We start from the raw sequence: 19,228 nt of genomic DNA, 5'->3' as shown, positions 1-19,228 counted from the left end.
ACCTACTATGTGATGGGTGCTAGAAGTGGAGATAGAGTAGTGGACAAGTCAGACAAAAACTCTGCTCTCCTGGGACAGACCACTAAATATTGTGGTGAGTGTCTAGAAGCAAAAGTTCAAGGTCCTAATATCTAGGTGCTAACAATTTAGGGGATCAGGGACAATCTGAAGGGAATAAGTTGGGCCCTGATGGTGAATGGCAGAGGGTGCAGAACACTGGAGCCTCTTCTGTGAGGGGATAACGGGGCAAGGGTACCTCCAGATGCTTCCAGGGTCAGAAGTTTAGCATCAGGGTGTGTCAGGAAATAAGGCTGAAGAGAGGCAAACCTTGGAGGACCTTCTAAGACATGTCAAGCAGGTTGGGCTTTATACTGAGTGAAAGAGCAAGGCATTGGAGAGTTTCAGGAGACAGGAATAATTGCCAGAAATATTCAGCTTAGAAGGTTTATTGTGGCTGCTAAATGGAGAATGGTGAATATGTACTGTCTCCTTGTTTCCTCCCAAAGGAAGATGATAATGATGGTGATGGTCTGTATTAGAGAAATAGTACAGTGGGTAACTTTGAATAAGTATTTGGTAAGTAGAATCTGGAGAACTTGATGTTGACTGGATTGGGAGTGTGAGGAGGAGAAGAAGAAGAAGATGGCACATGTTTCTGCCTTGAACAAACAGCTGATGTGTATGCCATTTACCAAGATAGGGTACACTGAAGAAAAACATGTTTCAGTGAAATTATGACTGGTATCAGTTTCCTATTGCTGCTCTAACAAATCACCACAAACATAGTGACTTAAAACAACACGAGTCAATGCAATCCCTATCAAATTACCAATGACATTTTTTTTTTACAGAACTAGAACAAAAAATCTTAAAAATTTGTATGGAGACACAAAAGACTCCGAATAGCCAAAACAATCTTGAGGGAAAAAAAACTGAGCTGGAGGAATCAGGCTCCCAGACTTCAGACTGTACTACAGAGCTACGGTAATCAAGACAATATGGTACTGGCACAAAAACAGAAATACAGATCAATGGAACAGGATACAAAGCCCAGAGATAAACCCATGCACCTATGATCAACTAATCTATGACAAAGGAGGCAAGGATATACAATGGAGAAAAGACAGTCTCTTCAATAAGTGGTGCTGGGAAAACTGGACAGCTACATGTAAAAGAAAGAAATTAGAACACTCCCTAACACCATACACAAAAATAAACTCAAAATGGATTAAAGACCTAAATGTAAGACTGGACACTGTAAAACTCTTAGAGGAAAACATAGCAAGAACACTCTTTGACATAAATCACAGCAAGATCTTTTTTGACCCATCTGCTAGAGTAATGGAATAAAAAAATGGGACCTAATGAAATTTAAAGCTTTTGCACAGCAAAGGAAACTATAAACAAGATGAAAAGACAACCCTCAGAATGGGAGAAAATATTTGCAAATGAAGCAACTGACAAAGGATTAAGCTCCAAAATATATAAACAGCTCATGCAGCTCAATATTAAAAAAAGAAACAACCCAATCCAAAAATGGGCAGAAGACCTAAATAGACATTTCTCCAAAGAAGACATACAGATGGCCAAGAGGCACATGAAAAGCTGTTCAACATCACTAATAATTAGAGAAATGCAAATAAAAACTACAATGAGGTATCATCTCACACCAGTTAGAATGGGCATCATCAGAAAATCTACAAACAACAAATGCTGGAGAGGGTGTGGAGAAAAGGGACCCCTCTTGCATTGTTGGTGGGAATGTAAATTGATACAGACGCTATGGAGAACAGTATGGAGGTTCCTTAAAAAACTAAAAATAGACTTACCATATGACCCAGCAATCCCACTACTGGGCATGTACCCAGAGAAAACCATAATTCAGAAAGACACATGCACCCCAATTGTTCATTGTAGCACTATGTACAATAGCCAGGTCATGGAAGCAACCTAAATGCCCATTGACAGACGAATGGATAAAGAAGATGTGGTACATATATACAATGGAATATTAGCCATAAAAAAAAAAATGAAATTGAGTTATTTGTAGTGAGGTGGATGGACCTAGAGTCTGTCATACAGAGTAAGTCAGAGAGAGAAAAACAAATACTGTATGCTAACGCATATATATGGAATCTAAAAACAAAAAAAAATGGTACTGATGAATCTAGTGGCAAGACAGGAATAAAGATGCAGACGTAGAGAATGGACTTAAGGACATGGGTGTGGGGGGAAGCTGGGACGAAGTGAGAGAGTAGCATTGACATACATACACTCCCAAATGTAAAACAGATAGCTAGTGGGAAGCAGCTGCATAGCACAGGGAGATCAGCTCGGTGCTTTGTGACCACCTAGAGGGGTGGGATAGGGAGGGTGGGAGGGAGGCTCAAGAGGGAGGGGGTATGGGGAAAAAAATAATAAATGCATGAATTAAATCACTACTTCACACCAAAGAATGGTTCCTCCCCCAGGTTTAGAGAATTTGTATGCCCTGGTCAACTGTTTTGGGTATTTAAGCACTTAATGTCTTTTTTCTTTAAGTGTCACAGTTATGGCCAACCAAAGTCTGCTATTCAGGCACACTTAGCCAGGATCAGGAGATATTTGTAAACACCGTCAATGAGAGCACGAGGCTTTAAAGAGACAAACATGTTTTGGGATGAAAAGGCTCAAACTGTATATGAATTTGCCTATTGTTTGTGGTTGATTGTCTCACAACCACATGTCCTGATGCTGGTTGTTCCTTTTTAGGGCTAGAAGTAAATATTCCACTCCTCCTTTTCAAGTTTTATGGTCATCAAACAAACTAGTAAAAACTAGCTATAAGGGCTTTGTGATCATTGATACTTCAAGGTGAGTAGTAAATGAGGCAGAATAAAGTGAATAATTCACCTGCCAGAATTTTCTGTACCCTTGTCTACTACGACTTCTCTTGAAGTTTTTTTGTTTCAAACTTTTTCATAGAGTACTGGGTGGAAAGCCTTCTGCATTGCTGTCAATGGTCTAAAGCATGGTCTTCAGATTTCTTAATACATTAGAAGATTGGATACTTGTTTAAAAATACCAGTATTGACTACATTCACCCTGCCCCAAATGCATAACATCTAGTGCTTCAGTATCTAACGGGATGCCTGGAAAACTATTTAAAATTACACCTTTTTTTCCCTCTCTCTTACTCTTTCTTCCCTTGGCCTCTCACTTCCATTTGTATTTTGGTATAATTTCTTTCCCCCACCTCCCACCTTACCCTATTGAGAACTTCTGATCTAAACAACAGAGCCCTTTGTCAGTTGCTTTAGCGAGAATCATCTTACAACCAATTTTGTTTAGTTAGGATGATGATGTAAAGTGAAAAATACCTACATTTAAAAATATTTACACACATTCTGAGGGGCAAAAAAATAAAGGTATGGTAAGTCAAGGCATTTCTCTTAGGGGGACATCATGTACAGCCTGAATTTTGAGCAGATTTTTGAGAGAGGAGTAACAGGTAATGGTGCAGCAGCAGAGGAGGGAGGCATCTCGTGTATTGGCAGAGGATGAAACAGACAAATCAGGGGTGAGAAATCACAAATCTTCAGGATAGAAATAATGTTGGAAGAAAGTACTTGCTTGTCACTGGCCAAATTTTCGGAAAGGACCAATTACGAGAAACAGCTCCTACTTTCATTCACTCTTTCCCAAGTTCAGAGAGGTGATTGTGTGATGAGACTGGGTCTAGGATCAGTCAATCAGTCTCCCCCCTGCCCCCCACCTTCTTTCTCTCCCTTAGGCTAACCCTCCCACAGTGCAGTGTCCTCACTTCCTCTCCCTCAGGCGCTGCCCCTACCCTGCCTGGGACTGGCAGATGATACAAGAGAAAGGCAAAGCTAAAGCATATTCTATGATCTAGCTTTACCAAGAATAAGGCTGATATTTTACCTTCATCCCTTTGATTTTTCTGTACGTATTTCTCATCACATCTGATCTGCTAGGTTAAAAGAAAGGCAATATTATGGCCTTTAAATCTCAACGTATGGTCTAATTGCAAAAGAAGTAGAGAATTAAGATAAACCCCCTGTCTTCCTGAAACTCCTTTCATCGTGTTAGTCTCTGTTTATGTCCTTCCTATGATTCCAATCATCTCCATAAAAAGTCTCAGTTTCTCTGACTTCTCAAGGCCTCCCATTGTTTTACTTCTATTCTACTTGAGCAACCTTATTTCTCACTGTCTTGAGCAGATCAATCATGGACCTTGCCATCCTCAGGGTCCTTTCTAAAGGAAACTGCTCTTCCTACTTAGGTGGCAGTCTTAGGTAGCCATTTCTGTACCATATGACTCCTCGTCCATCCTAATACTAGGGATGGGCATGTGACCCAAGGGCAACCAACTTATAAACTGGCCAGCAATGTATCTCTGGCTTTGTATGCAAAGCTCTGCCCAAACAAGAATGAAGGTAATCAAGTGGGATGATCAGAAAGTGTTTCTTAGGACTTTGAAGGGGAAAGAAAGAGTGAATCAGGCAATAGTCAAAGGGAGCAGGATGGTTGGGAGCTTGAGGAGAAGTGAACCCAAAGACAGGTAGAGACTGAGAGACTGGTGGTGTTGGGAGGGGTGATTGGAGGAAGCTTATGCTTCAGGACCATACAACCTCAGGTACCATCTTTCTACTGTAATTTATTTGACCTCAGAGGGCATGCTTTTTTTTTACACAAGTTGCTCACAAATTTGCGCATGAAATCTGGACTCCTGGACATGTCTGGTGGGGTCCTGCATATTCTGTCCATGTTCTACCTTTTCTCAGCTCTTGCCTCTCTTGCACCCATGCACTGTGCATTGTCACATTGTCCTTGAAGCTTTTCAAAGGTACCAAGTACTTTCTGTCCTGTGAGTTTTCATACAAGTTCTTCTCTCTCTGTGGATTGCTTTAACCCATCCCACTCACTCCCAACCCTTTTATTTCTCTGCTGGCTTCCCTTCATTTAAATCCCAGGTGAAATGTGGCTTCCTTGGACCCTCCCAACTGAAATATGATCCCTCTTTTATTCATAGTACTTCCTGTTCCATCCTTTCATAGCACTAACCATATTTTGCAATTATATATATATATTTTAACATCTTTATTGGAGTATAATTGCTTTACAATGGTGTGTTAGTTTCTGCTTTATAACAAAGTGAATCAGCTATACATATACATATATCCCCATATCCCCTCCCTCTTGCGTCTCCCTCCCACCGCCCCTATCTCACCCCTCTAGGTGGTCACAAGGCACTGAGCTGATCTCCCTTTGCTATGCAGCTGCTTCCCACTAGCTATCTATTTTACATTTGGTAGTATATATAAGTCCATGCCACTCTCTCACTTCGTCCCAGCTTACCCGTCCCCCTCCCCCTCCCCGTGTCTTCAAGTCCATTGTCTATGTCTGCGTCTTTATGCAATTATATTTTTATTTGCACATTTATTTATTTGATGACTGCTCCTTCCAGTAGTCTGTAAACAACATATGGGGTAAGGAGTATATGCATATTTGTTCACCACTGTGTTCTTAGCATTTAGCTCAGTGCCTAGGACATTGTAGATTTTTAATAGCCAATGCATGAAGGAAGGAAGGAAGGAAGTATATTAAGTGGTTCCCTTACTTCTCGTTCCCATCTACTTTTCTCAAGTCCAGACATAAGATCCTTCACTCCTTTCTCTATCTCAGTGCTTCTTTTTTCTCCTATCTTTTAATTACATTTATAGTTTAACCACTAGAAACACATTTGACATTTATTATTATATCATCTGTTATTCCTTAATTGTTTTATGCATGCTTGGTTAATTTATCCACTGATGAAAGCAGGGAGTGTCTCATGCCGTGTATCCCCTCCTTCCACAAAGTGCCTAGCACAGTACCAGACACGTTATGAAATTTAATAAATAGTTGACAGCCTAAAACAAGTCCCTTTCAGTGAATGCACCAAAAGATGGAGATGTGGGGTGCTATGAAGTTCTAGAGACTTACTTTTAAGTCTCACACATTAGGAAAAAAAGCTCTTCAGGAGAAGGAACTGTAGTTTCCATCATCATTGTCCTCATGACTGAGAATTAAAGGCCCACAGATGCAGAGCTCTAGAGTAAGCACAGGGGAAGTTTTAAAGTCCATTTACAAACATAGTCCTAATATGTTTTTCAGTTAAAACTTAAACAGACAACTGAGACCTGCTTAATGCTTTGAATATTAATAATCAGATTCTTTGGTTACCTTTGCGTGAACAAAGTCATAAATGGTGAGAAAGCCCTGCTAATTCATCTAAAAATTAGACTTTAACATTTACTAGCATAAAATTTTTTTTTTATGTATACTGCAATTTTATTTCAATTGCACAAAGCATGTAGGAAATTTAAATGAAACAGTACGGTAAAAATAGCAGAGAACCAAAAAAATCTAAAAAAGGAAGTACACCTAGAGCATGAGAATTCAACATTCATTAAGTATTTCTTTTGGTTCTACTTTTTGGACCTAGCTACCTTAATTAGTAAAAATTTTACTGTTTCATCTTTATCTCATCTCCATATCTAGCTTACAAAAGTCTTAGAGAGTAGGCACCATATCCTCTTTTTTTCAAGCAAGTAGTGTTTATTAATTTAGTTTCACTTATTATTAAAATAAAACTTATATGCAATAAACTGCACATATTTCAAGTGTACAATCTGATGAGTTTCGACATATGTTTACACCCCAAAACTACCACAATCAAGGTACTGAACATTTCTGACACCTCCAAAATTTCTCTGTGCCCTTTTACCTCATGCCTCACTTTATTCCTTGTGTTATGCAATCACTGATCTATTTCTATCATTATAGGTAAAATTTCATTTTATAGGCTTTTATAAAAATGTAAACATACAGCACATGCACTTTTTGTTGCCTGGATTCTTTTATTCAGTATAATAATTTTGAAAGTCATTCCATGTGGATGCAAATTTTAGTAGGTGGTGCCTTTTGGCTGTTGAATACTATTCCATTGTATGGTCATACCATATTTTGTTTATCTGTTCACGGCTGATGGATATTTGCATTATTTCCACTTTTAGAATATTACAAATGAAGCTGCTACGATCATTTGTAAACATGTTTTCATATGGAATTGGGTAATAGTGTAATCACTGGGTTATACATGGTGTATGTTTAAATTTTTAAAAATCTGCTAAAATGTTTTCCAAAGCATTTGTACAATTTTACATTCCTACCAGCAGTTTATGAGGACATATCACCCCCAACACTTGGTATTACCTGTGTTTTTAATCCTGGCTCTTTTGAAAAGTGCTTAATTTAGGTATATCATTGTTTAATTTTTTTCTCTTGATGACAAATGATGATGAACATTTTTTTCCATGTGCTTATTATGCATCTGTGTATCTTCTTTTGTGAAATGTCTGTCAAATCTTTTGCCGATTTGTAAACTGGCAAGTTGGTAGAGTTCTTTATATATTCTGGATTCAAGTCCTTTGCTCGAAGTAATTTTCAGATTTTAGCTTCTTGTGGTGGAATTTTAGGTCATTGAGAATGTGTTGTATTTTTCTGGTTCTTTGTATTTTGAGACATTTTGGATTCTATCATGGGCATTCTGAAAGTTTTGTTGTATAGACTCTGGGTTCTATTATATTCCTCTGAGAGATTTTGTTGATGTTTCCTTTTTCACCATCAATTAACCTGGTACGACATAAGCTATAACTCTTTTATTACTTTCTGTGGACTGTCATCTAAATTTTAGTTCAATTCTTTAAGCCATTGCTGTATTGCTTTAAATCTGTCCCACATATGCATGGTAACAGGGTCAACCTTAACCTTTTAAAAAAGTTCTCACGCATAGAATTAGGGGATTTACTCCTCTGGCTTTCTCCCTCTGGGATTCTCTTCCCACTCTCCAGTGGTGGCTGTTGTCCGGGCTCTTTCCTTGGTTCCTCCAGCAAGATGGTGGGGCTTCTCTTATAGTTTTAGCTTCCTGAGTTGCAATAAACTCTGTTACTGCAGCCCAACTTTGGGGCAAAGCCATAGGAAAACACAAAACTCACCCCCATGCTTGTTGCTGCTCCAGATTTCTAGTTCCCTCCATAATCTGCCTGCTTTTGTTTACTCTTCAAAATCTTCAGGTTTAAGTGTTTTTTCCAGAGTCTATAATTGTTATAAGTGGGAGGACTGGTCTGTGAGGGAGTTACACCCCATACCGGAAGGGGAACGCCACCATATATTCTGTTATCTCTTTTATTCCTTGCTGCAGTCTCTTTAGAGCCAGAGCAGGAGCTTAGAGATCAGGTCACCATTTTTCTTTCTGCTTCTACGTGAGTATACATAGCCAGGACAATTGAAAGGGCATACAGGAGACAAACAGAAGTTGGGAGGTTGGGGACGTGGCTGAGGGAGAGATCAGAAGTGTCAAAGTTTTCCTAAGCATCGCAAAATAGATATTTTGGATCATCGTTTAGAAGTAGTGGAGCACAAATCCTTTTCTTTCTGTTACCAAAGCCCTGTCCCTTTCCTCTCATCACCCTACTTCTCAAGCTTGAATTCTGTGCTAGTGTCTCTGCCTCTCCATGTTATTCTGACATGGCATCATTTTCTTTTGTTGACTTAGGGAGCTGTTGATCCCTCCCAGAGGGGTTACCATCTATGCAACGTATGTCCAGATCTAAACAAAAATTGGGAGCTGAAAGAAAATTCTGTATTTGCATTACAAAGGGAAGGCCAGTCTCATTTCACTTTTTTTTATCAAAAAGTGCACTCTAGGTATTTGCTCACATAAGCCTTCAATAAATGCTTGTTGAAATGAATTGAGTCCTTGGAAAAGCGTTTAGGGAGATTAAGTGAATCACGGAAATAACCATGACAGTACAAAATCATATACAACTTAAGATCTATTAGCACCTTCAACTGTGCCTTAACACATACATTGTAACAACTTGAAACTCATTAACAGCTTGTTCTCTGTCTTGTATGATCAATGGTTTGCTTTTCACTTACAAGATTTTTTTTCTTGCTCTGCTTCACAAAAGAAGAGGTGAGGACTAATGGATAAACATACCAAAATCAGGGAAGTTTTATGCATTCTTAAGAAGTTTCTTAACATTTCTTAACATCTTTCAGAGTTAAAAACATAGGGGTTTATGTCCAGGAGTTCTTTTCTTTCCCTAACATTATCATTCTGTTTGTGTCTGTGAACCCGGTTATTTCTGAAGAGGCTAGGGATTTTTCTTTCTATGACTCATTCATTGTTCATTTAACAACATTTATTGAGTGCCCAATATGTGCCAGACGCTGTTCCGAGCCCTGGAGCTAAAGCAGTGAAGAAAATAGAGAAACATCCTTGCCCACATGAGCTTACCTTCTAGTGGGGGAGACAGACAATAAACTAACAAATGAATCAAATAACAAACAACAGAGGGAAATATATACTATGTCAGTGGTGATAAGGACTATGGAGAAAAACAAATCAGAGAAAGGAGATAGACAATGCTGTTTAATTAAACTAGTCAGAGAAGACATCACATAGTAGATAATCTTTGAGTCAATACCTGAAGGAGATGAGGAATCAGGCTCTGATGTACTGAGTAAAAACATTCCAGATGGCTTGAGAGTGACAGCTTGTCATCTCTCTTACGTGACCAATGGTTTGAGGACCCTGAGCAGGGAGGCACTGGGAAGGGAGCTGCCTGGTACATTCAAGACCCAGCAAGCAGGCCTATGGGGCCCGCACATTGCAGCCGCGGGGGTGGGGGAGGTGGAGAGAGGTGGCTGGTGGAGGGGGGCGGAGCTGGTGGACAGAGGTTGCTGTATCATGTAAGGCACTTATGCTAGAAAGACACGGGGGTGGAGGGCTGGTTTGAGCAGTGGAGGAAGATGGTGTGACTTTTATTTTAGCAGGATTTCTCTGAATAGAATAGACTGTAGAAGACCCAGATCAGAAGGGGAAAAACAAACAAACAAACAGTGGAGGTGATTAAAATAATTCAGAGGCAGGATCCTGAAAGGATGGACGAGGGTTGCGACAGGGGAAGAGGTGAGGAGCGCTCATACACTGGATTTGTTTTGAAGGGAGAGCTGGAAGGAACTGCTGAGTGGAATGAGAGCAAAAGAGAAGTCAGGGATGCATCCAAAATTTTGGCCAGAGCACCAGGACCAATGTAATCATCAGTAACCGAGAGAGAGAGGGCCTTGAGAAGAGTATATTATGAAAAAATAATAATGTAGTTGTTACATGTAAAGTGTGAATGAAATGTCCATCAGACACCCAAATACTGGGCGGTTGAACACAGGAATGCAGGGTTTAGGGGAGAGGTTGGACTAGAGACATAATGGTGAGAGTTCTCAGAATATAGGTGATGTTTAATACCCTGAGGATGGTTAAGATTGCTGCTGATTTCTGGAGTGCAGCAGAATTAAGAGATCCAGGAGATATGGGGAACGATAAGGACAGTAGGCTGAGAAGGTAAGCCTAGTGAGGGAGGAGGCCAGCGAGGACAGGAGGGTGTCCTAAAACCCGAACTAAGAGGGTATTTCAGGGAAGTGAGCAATCAGCGTGTCACATGCTGCTCACGGGTCAAGTAAGGTGAGGAGCAGCAACGTGGAGGTCACTGGAGATCATGATCACATTAAAACAGTTTAATTAGAGTGAAGACTGGTTGCAAAGTATTTTAGAGATGATTGGAAGAGAGGAACTGTCGCTGGTGAGTATAGAGAATGTTTTCCAGGAATTTTCCTCTAAAAGAGGGGCAGAGAAATAGTGGGTAGCTGGATGCAGCTGTAGGGTCAAGAGATTTTTTTTTTTTTAATTTAAAAAGATGGGAGAAATTACAACATGGTTGTATGCTTCTAGAAATGATCCAATAAAGAGAGAGAAATGGTGGTGCAGGAGCGAGTGGGGAAAATTACTGCCAAAAGGAGCGAGAAGGGATGGAGTCTAGTGCACAAGTGGAGGAGTTGGCCTTGGGTAAGAGGATGGGCAGTTCATCCAGAGTAAAGAGGAGGGAAGACTGAGTGCCTTGGCAGAGATCCAGGTGCATTTGGATTTTTCCTTCTAATTGCCAAAATTTTAGTTGGTAAGAGGAAGATTAAAAAATTTAAAACCATGTTGGCACATAACATAAAGGCATAGTAAATATTGTTGTTTTTACTGGGAAAAATCAAAACTGGAAGGGGTCAGCTTCTCAGGTCTTTAATATTTCAAGATGAGGAGACAAAGGCCAAGACGTTAACAAGCTAGTTGCTGCTAGAATTGATTTCATCTCATAATCCTGTGCTTAGCTCATTACATTGGTTACTTAAAAAGGTACCATCCCCATTGTTATACATAGTATATTAAATGGAGTATCTATGAAAAAAATTTACATCAATAAGCAGTATATACACCAAGTAAGCATATAGTAATAGGAAATCATGAACTACAGTCTTTTATATTCTTTCACCCAAGCATCACAACAACCATGAGTTATGAATTATTGTTACCAATTTTGCAGATAAGAAAATTGGGATCTCAAAGTATTCAATAGTTAAGTAACTTGGCTAAGGTTACACAGCCATAGGTGGCAGAACCAGATCTGAAATCCAGGTTTTCTGACTCAAATCCAATATATTCTGTAATATATTTTATTTCTAATAATGAAATCTCAAATCATATTCCTGAGTTATCCAAAAGTTTCTATTATTTTCAATGTCTTCTGTTAAGGTAGGAAAATAAATAAGTCAAATGCAGTTACAATAAATGTTTTAACAGTTTAGGGAGTAGTTTCAGTTGACTGAAGATATCACTCATCCAAAACTCCCTTTTTCCCAATGATAAATGAGATGTGGAAACACAAAAGAGAACTGATGATTAGAAGGCAACAGATGAAAATAAAACTTTGGGGATGAATTCAAGTTAAAACAAGCTAGTTTAAATGTCATTGATCCTTTGAGGTATGGGAACATTTTTAATATTTCTTAGGCCTTGAGATCATTGGTGGGAAGAAAAGCTGGTATTTGAGAGATGTGATTTAAAAGATGGTCCTGACTCATGTAACTTGCAACCCAATGAGCTGAAAAATCCAAATATTTCAGAATCAAAGTTTTTACATTAGTATTGTGCCCAATACCCATGAACCAACTAATAACGTGAGCAAAAGTGATTTTGAAGCTAGTTTTCCCAGGACTGCAGAAGTAGGAAGTTGACTGGATAACATTGCCCTACTTCCTCTCAGTTAACCTTGGGACACATGGTATTACCCCTGGGCCAATTTATCCCAATCTGGGTGCTAGACTGTTCCTCTGGATCTCTTTGTAGACTTTTTGTTGTCCTCTGGGTCAGTCAGTTCTCTCTCTGAAACTGAGGTTTTGCCATCTCATTGGTAGGAATGCGTCTCTTATCTACTTTCTCATCTTGGACTTCTAGCAGCTTTTCACTGTGGTGAAATGTTTTCATCAAGAAGTAATAACAATCATGACAATTTATGGAGTATTTACCAGATGGTAGTCATTTTACAGAACACTTTAAAAAATGTGTTTGTACTCATTTTGTTCTACCAATGACTTTATATAAGTACTATTTTCATCCTACTTATTATACACATGAGTAATCTCAGGTTTAGAGAAGTTAAGTAAATTGCCCAGGGCCCTATAGCTAGTAAACATTTCTTATGTAACTCTGGGCATTCTTTCACAGGTAGGAGGACTTAGGGAAAGGCTTGGAACTGTCTTGTTTTTGTGAGAGAGGCCTTGGAGGGAAAGGTGGAAAGTAAAAGGTAACAAGTTGACAATACAGTGTTTCTAGTAGTTGAGAGTCTCCTTCTAGCTCAAAATCTCCATTGTCCTCAGAAAGAGAATTGTTATGGGGCCACCAACGGGGAGATGCACCAAGAAAGTTTCGTATGGAAGTTTCGTATGGCCTCTTCTATAAGCTGAGAATCATGTTCTAATTGAGTGGATACTTCAAACTCATGTTGGTATTGTAGTCAATGCTTTAATAGAAATGCAGACTAGACAGAAGTCAAAAACCAAGTGATTTGGGTTTTATTAACATGTTACATAGTTTGCTTTCCTATCTCCTGAAAGTATCTAGTTAATTCACAGTAACATGAACAGAAATATACTGTTTTTATCCCTTTTCTGTTTCAAACTGAAAACACTGGGTTGGTTTCCCTGAGTCTGCTCACTCAGAGTGGGGCCCACTGAGCCTTGCCCTTGGTTCCCATTCATATGTACTGTTACTTAGCCTCCTTTGTCCTTCCTTGTTCCTTAGCACTGCAAACCCATCTTACATTTGTTATCACATCTTGGAGTTTCTTCCAAGGGATCCTGATCTTTCTGGGATTTTCAGGTTGGTTTCCCTATACTGGTACATTTCAACACTTCATCACTTCATTTTGGCCTTGCCACCCAGCTGTCCAGGGCCATAGTGGGTAGCTCTAATTTCAGTATCTATCTACTCTCCCTTCCTTGAATCTCTTGTTTTGGACACAGGATCATGTTTCATTTATGCAGCCTGATCATTCATTCATTCACTCTTCATTTATTTAAATCAACAAATCTTTTTTTGAGGGCTTTCAAGGTGCAAGGCCTTTTGCTGTGTTCTAGGTGTATATTAGTGAGTAAAATAGACAAGTTTATTTCCAGTGTTGAGAAATTCCTTTACTGGTATTTCTTACTGAAAATCTCTGTCTACTATAGTGTTTCAATCAGGTTGAATCTAGATGAAAATATATCCTGGTGCATTTCAAGTATTAATAGAAAATCTTAAGGAATCAAAATTTGTTTGCAAGCACATTTCTATGAAAAGTCAACTAAATGGAAAAGTCAACTAAATAAGAATAAAAGGGAAAGGGAAAGCTAGTTAAATAAATGCACTTTTAAAGTGTATTATATCATTTTTCAGGTCTAAATATAAGGAAATGTGCAAATTTTCATAATTGCTTTGGATAGAGTGTGAAACCGAGGGAATTGCTTGAATTCAACTTCCACCACCATCTAGTGGTTATCTCGCATTACATCATTTAAAATATTTTCCTGTTTTAGGGGCACTTATTTTTCAAATGGTTGAAAACATACCCATGTTTGCGTTTTTTTCATTTGCTGGGAAGAGAAATTATGTATAGGCTGAAGACAATTTTTTAAAATTCACAGTTCCCCTTTCCTTCAGTTACTCTCATTGTTGGAACCATTGTAGGTTTGTGACATTGTCTAACTGGACAAGCAATCAGGAGAGAGCATTGATGTGTTAGGCACGTTTTAGGAATTAAACATCTTTGGTTCAAACTATGAAGTTAAAGTGGATAGACTACATTGAAACTGATAGCATATGCATAATTTTTTGTAAAATGTGTGATGTTTAGGATCTGGAGAAGGTAAGCAAGAGCCTTGTAGTGGTGCTTCTGAAGAGTGAGAAAAAGCTAATAGGAAGGCGTTTGGGGACAGAACACACAAACCTGCCACTGAAACTAAGCAGCTGTGGCTCATATTTTTTTTTTCAAGAACAGATTAATGAGGAAAAAAGTCTTAAATATTGTGCTGTTAAAACATGCACACACATGCACACACACACACTAAAATCTCAGAGCCACTTTGGTAAACAATAATTTGATTTTTAAAAGACCCCCAGTCATGGCACTGTGCAATTATAATTTTAATAAGTAACTACAAACTTTAATTAACTAGCTGTGAAATGCAAACTCTCCTAAGCTGCATAAGCATTATGTGTTAAACACGACTTCAGAATGAAACTATCCAACTTAATTCTAGTAATTACGTTAATACATAGGAGATTCATTGAGTATTGTCTTTTCCTACATTGTATTAATGGTTTGTGTAAAACTCAGCCACATAAAATGCAGAATTGCCTCAAAATTACAGGCTACACGCCTAATTGAATCAAGAGAAAATAAATATCAATAAAAGACAAACTCTTGGAAACAATATACATGATTCAAATATGGTTGCTTGGTGTGTGTTTCGGTCATGCACTTTCTTCTTCGTGTTCACTTTGATTTCTGTGTTTATTTTGGAAGTCCAGAATTTATACTTTGGGGATAGTATATGTATAATGGTGAATCTGAATTTAATGACTTACTACTCCAGAAAGTCTTTTTTTTCTTTAGAATATAATATATAGGACAAAGTGAGAGAGTGGCATGGACATATATACACTACCAAATGTAAAACCGATAGCTAGTGGGAAGCAGCCGCATAGCACAGGGAGATCAGTTCAGTGCTCTGTGACCACCTAGAGGGGTGGGATAGGGAGGGTGGGAGGGAGGGAGACGCAAGAGGGAGGGGATATGGGGATATGTGTATATGTATAGCTGATTCACTTTGTTATAAAGCAGAAACTAACACAGCATTGTAAAGCAATTATACTCCAATAAAGATGTTAAAAAAAAAGAATATAATATATATATTAATACTTTGGCATAACTCACTGTGATACCACATTTAGTATGGTGGCAAGAATGTAGTAGGTATTCAATAAATATTTGTGAAACTGAACTTGATTTTGCTTATCTCTATCCAAATGATGATTGTTCTATATTTACTCCCCCTTTCGCTGTCTATGCAGTAAAGCCTATCCATATTTTATCTATGATGTCCTATAGGATACTCAAAACTCAACATATCCAAAGAAAAATTTATCCTCTTTCATCCATCCACCTGTGGTTCATGTCATCAACACCTGCCTAATCATGCAAGCCAGGAACCTTGAAGTCATCCTTTCTTTGCTCTCTTTCTTTTTTTTTTTTTTTTTTTTTTTTTAAATATTTATTTATTTATTTGGTTGCACCGGGTCTTATTTACTTATTTATTTTTATATTTTTATTTTTGGCTGTGTTGGGTCCCCGTTTCTGTGCGAGGGCCTTCTCCAGCTGCGGCAAGCGGGGGCCACTCACCATCGCGGTGCGCGGGCCTCTTCACAATCGCGGCCTCTCCTGCTGCGGAGCACATGCTCCAGACGCGCAGGCCCAGCATTTGTGGCCCACGGGCCCAGCCGCTCCGCGGCATGCGGGATCCTCCCAGACCAGGGCCCGAACCCATGTCCCCTGCACTAGCAGGCAGACTCTCAACCACTGCGCCACCAGGGAAGCCCTTTCTTTGCTCTCTTTCAACAACCCCTGTCCATCCCTAACTGTCAAGTTTGTCACTACTTCTCTACATCCATGGCTACTACCTTAGTTTAATGCACCATATCTTTATCTAGGCTGCCACAATGTGCTCCCAAATGGTCTCCTTGATTTCTTTTTGCCCCTATTCCCAGTCATTCTATACATTGTTATTAGAGTTATTTTTCTAAGATGATTTTCATCTCTTCCCGTTTGGGAATTCTGTCAAGTATAGGATGGAGTCTAAACTCTTCAGCATAACAGTTGGGAAACTCCGTGATCTTCAGAAGTCTGTCTCTTTCACTCCCGTCTATAGCCACTTTCTCCAACACTTCCTTCAAGCTCGCTGAAATTCTTGAAGTCCCAGGAAGATGCTATAAACATCTCTGCATCTATTCTTTGCTCATACTGTTTTCTCTGGCTAGCGAATTTCTATACTTTATCCCAGCCTTGGTTTAAATGTTACCTGCTCTGAGGATTTTCTTCTCTGCTCCAGAAAGGGATAAATATTCTAGGTTATCTGCTTTGTAAATTATTAGTAGATATTCTGTACTGTTGTTTGTTTAGATGTCTGAATCATCTGCTAGATAGTAAATGTGGCTCTAAGAAGGCTTCCAGTGATCCCCACTTCCATGTACTCATGCCCTGGTGTAACTCCTGTCCTTGAGTGTGGGCTCCACTTAGTGACTCACTTCTTTTTTTATGTTATTTTATAATGCTACTATTTCCCTTACATCGCATTTACAAAATGAGATAAATTTTTAAAATTCAAAACCTGTTCTTTGCAGTTTTATATGACTCTTTGGTGATCATGGTTTAAAGAGTAGAAATCAAAATTGGGAGATGATGGGGATGGTGGCTGGGGTGGAAGGGATGCAGGTTATATTAAGGTAATTCATTTAAATAGTCTTTAATCATTTCCACAGCAATCATTTGCCAATATTTGCTGGATACTCTCATCATTTCACATCCAAAGCAGAGGCACGTTCCCTGTCCGTTGTTTTCCACCCAGTTCTGTCTCATCTCCTCCAGGTTCTAAATTGCTGGCCCATCACTGTTCTCCCTCCCTGTGCCCAAGCCTGGAGGGCATCCCTGGTAGACAGGGGAAGAACTTCTGTCTGTTCTTGGTGTTCTCACAAGGAACCCGACATAATGTTGTCCTTTTTTCTTATACTCACAAGGAAAAAAAAATCACATAATTCTAATTTGTGACCAAGTGTCTGATTTGGGAAAGGATGACTGGACAGTACAGAGGGAGAAAACCAAAGCACAGTATTTCAAAAATTATTCTGTCCTGCTTTCTTTCGTATTTTGTATTGCTTTCTTTCTTCCTCAAAAATGTCTACTACTTAAGTAGTTTTCTATAATGACACAGGATCTGTGTTCACATGTGTAATTAATTTAGTCTTAGTTGGGGAGTTCAAGAAAGATTTGTGTGGAAATGTGTTATCTGCTGAAGAGCAATAAGAAACCAGCTAAAATGAAAAAGGGCTATTTGGGCCATGTGGTCTGTCTATTTGTGAAAGTATTTCCTTTCTGCAATGGATGTGATGTTGAATGTGGCTCAGCCAACGCTCACCTCATTATTTCCGATGACCCAAGGAGTGTGTCATGTGGATGTATCAAATGGATTCAGAAATGCATTCTGAGAGACTCAGCTTTGTATTATGTGTCCTAGGCTTCCATCGGTTCACCTTTGGACATCATCCCTGGGATATAGACGTGAGACCCAGCCACCAATGGGCTGTTGGACCAAGGATTTGAATGGGTATAGTACTCAAAGGAAGGGTGAAACTTGGATATGAATGGCTTTGCGAATGCCACCACTTCCAACTAGTCTTGATTGTCAGGACTAGGCACAGGCTGGTTGTCCTAATATGACCTTGAGGACGGCGCCAGTGACTCAGTTCTAAGGAATAAAAATGTGGCACAAGTAATGGGATGACCTTTCCAAGATTTGGTGATACAAAACTTTGGTTTCTGTCTTGGGTTCTCAGCCTCTCTTGCTCTCTCACTTGCTTGCTCTGAGAGAAGCCAGCTGTCAGGTTGTGAGTTGCCTTATGGAGAGGCCCATGTGACACGGAATTGAGAACAGCCTCTGGCAAACAGTCAGTGAGAAAGTGAGGCTTTTTGGTCCAACAGCCTGTGAGGAACCGAATCCTGTCATCAAGCATGTGAGGGAGCTTGGAAGAAGATATTTTCCCAGCAGTAGGAAACCAACACACTCTCTTTGATACCAGGGCATCACTGCACCACAGTGTCCTTAGAGAAAGATTCATTTGAGGTCTCCTACCGTGGGCTACCTAGGCACTGCGCTAGGCAATAATTCAAAAATCAAAAAAGACAGGTCCTGGGACTTCCCTGATGGCACGGTGGTTAAGAATCTGCCTGCCAATACAGGGGACACGGGTTCAATCCATGGTCCGGGAAGATGCCACATGCCGCGGAGCAACGAAGCCCGTGCGCCACAACTACTGAGCCTGCGAGCCAAAACTACTGAAGCCCGCGTGCCTAGAGCCCGTGCTCCAAAGCAAGAGAAGCCACCACAATGAGAAGCCCGCGAGCCGCAATGAAGAGTAGCCCCCGCTCGCCGCAGCTAGAGAAAGCCCGTGCGCAGCAACGAAAACCCAACGCAGCCAAAAAAAAAAAAAAAAAAAAAAAAGACAGGTCCTTTCTCCTTCTCCTTCTTCTTCTGATTGTCTTTCTCTCCAAAGCTATTTCCTGTCTGCCTATAGGCATGCTCAGTTCTCAACCCTTCCCTCAACACCCATACTTTCTTAATCTGCTATCCTCTCTCTTTTCAATTCATGATGAGTCCTTAGAACAAAAAAACTACCAGTGTGACTTGGACACAGTAATAAATGGAATAGTACATGAGGTGGGGTCAGAGGAGAAGATTATTAAAATTCATATAGAGCATTATAGATCATGGTACAAAACTTGGTTTTATACCAAGTACAATGAGAAGACAGCATCATTAGTGGTAACCAAATGGCAGTTTTATCCATTAGGCACTACAGCTTTAGTAGTAGTTGCCATAGACTAGTATATGAGCTTGTCAATAGCTTTTTTAAGATCTGGAAAAAAATTCATAAAAATTTAAAAAACCTTTCAAAATTTTTAGAGAAGCTATATTTAACATGTGA

Source organism: Eschrichtius robustus, chromosome 17 (genome assembly GCF_028021215.1).
Source record: "Eschrichtius robustus isolate mEscRob2 chromosome 17, mEscRob2.pri, whole genome shotgun sequence".
Lineage (NCBI taxonomy): Eukaryota > Metazoa > Chordata > Mammalia > Artiodactyla > Eschrichtiidae > Eschrichtius > Eschrichtius robustus.
Note: the sequence above shows the minus strand (reverse complement) of the source record.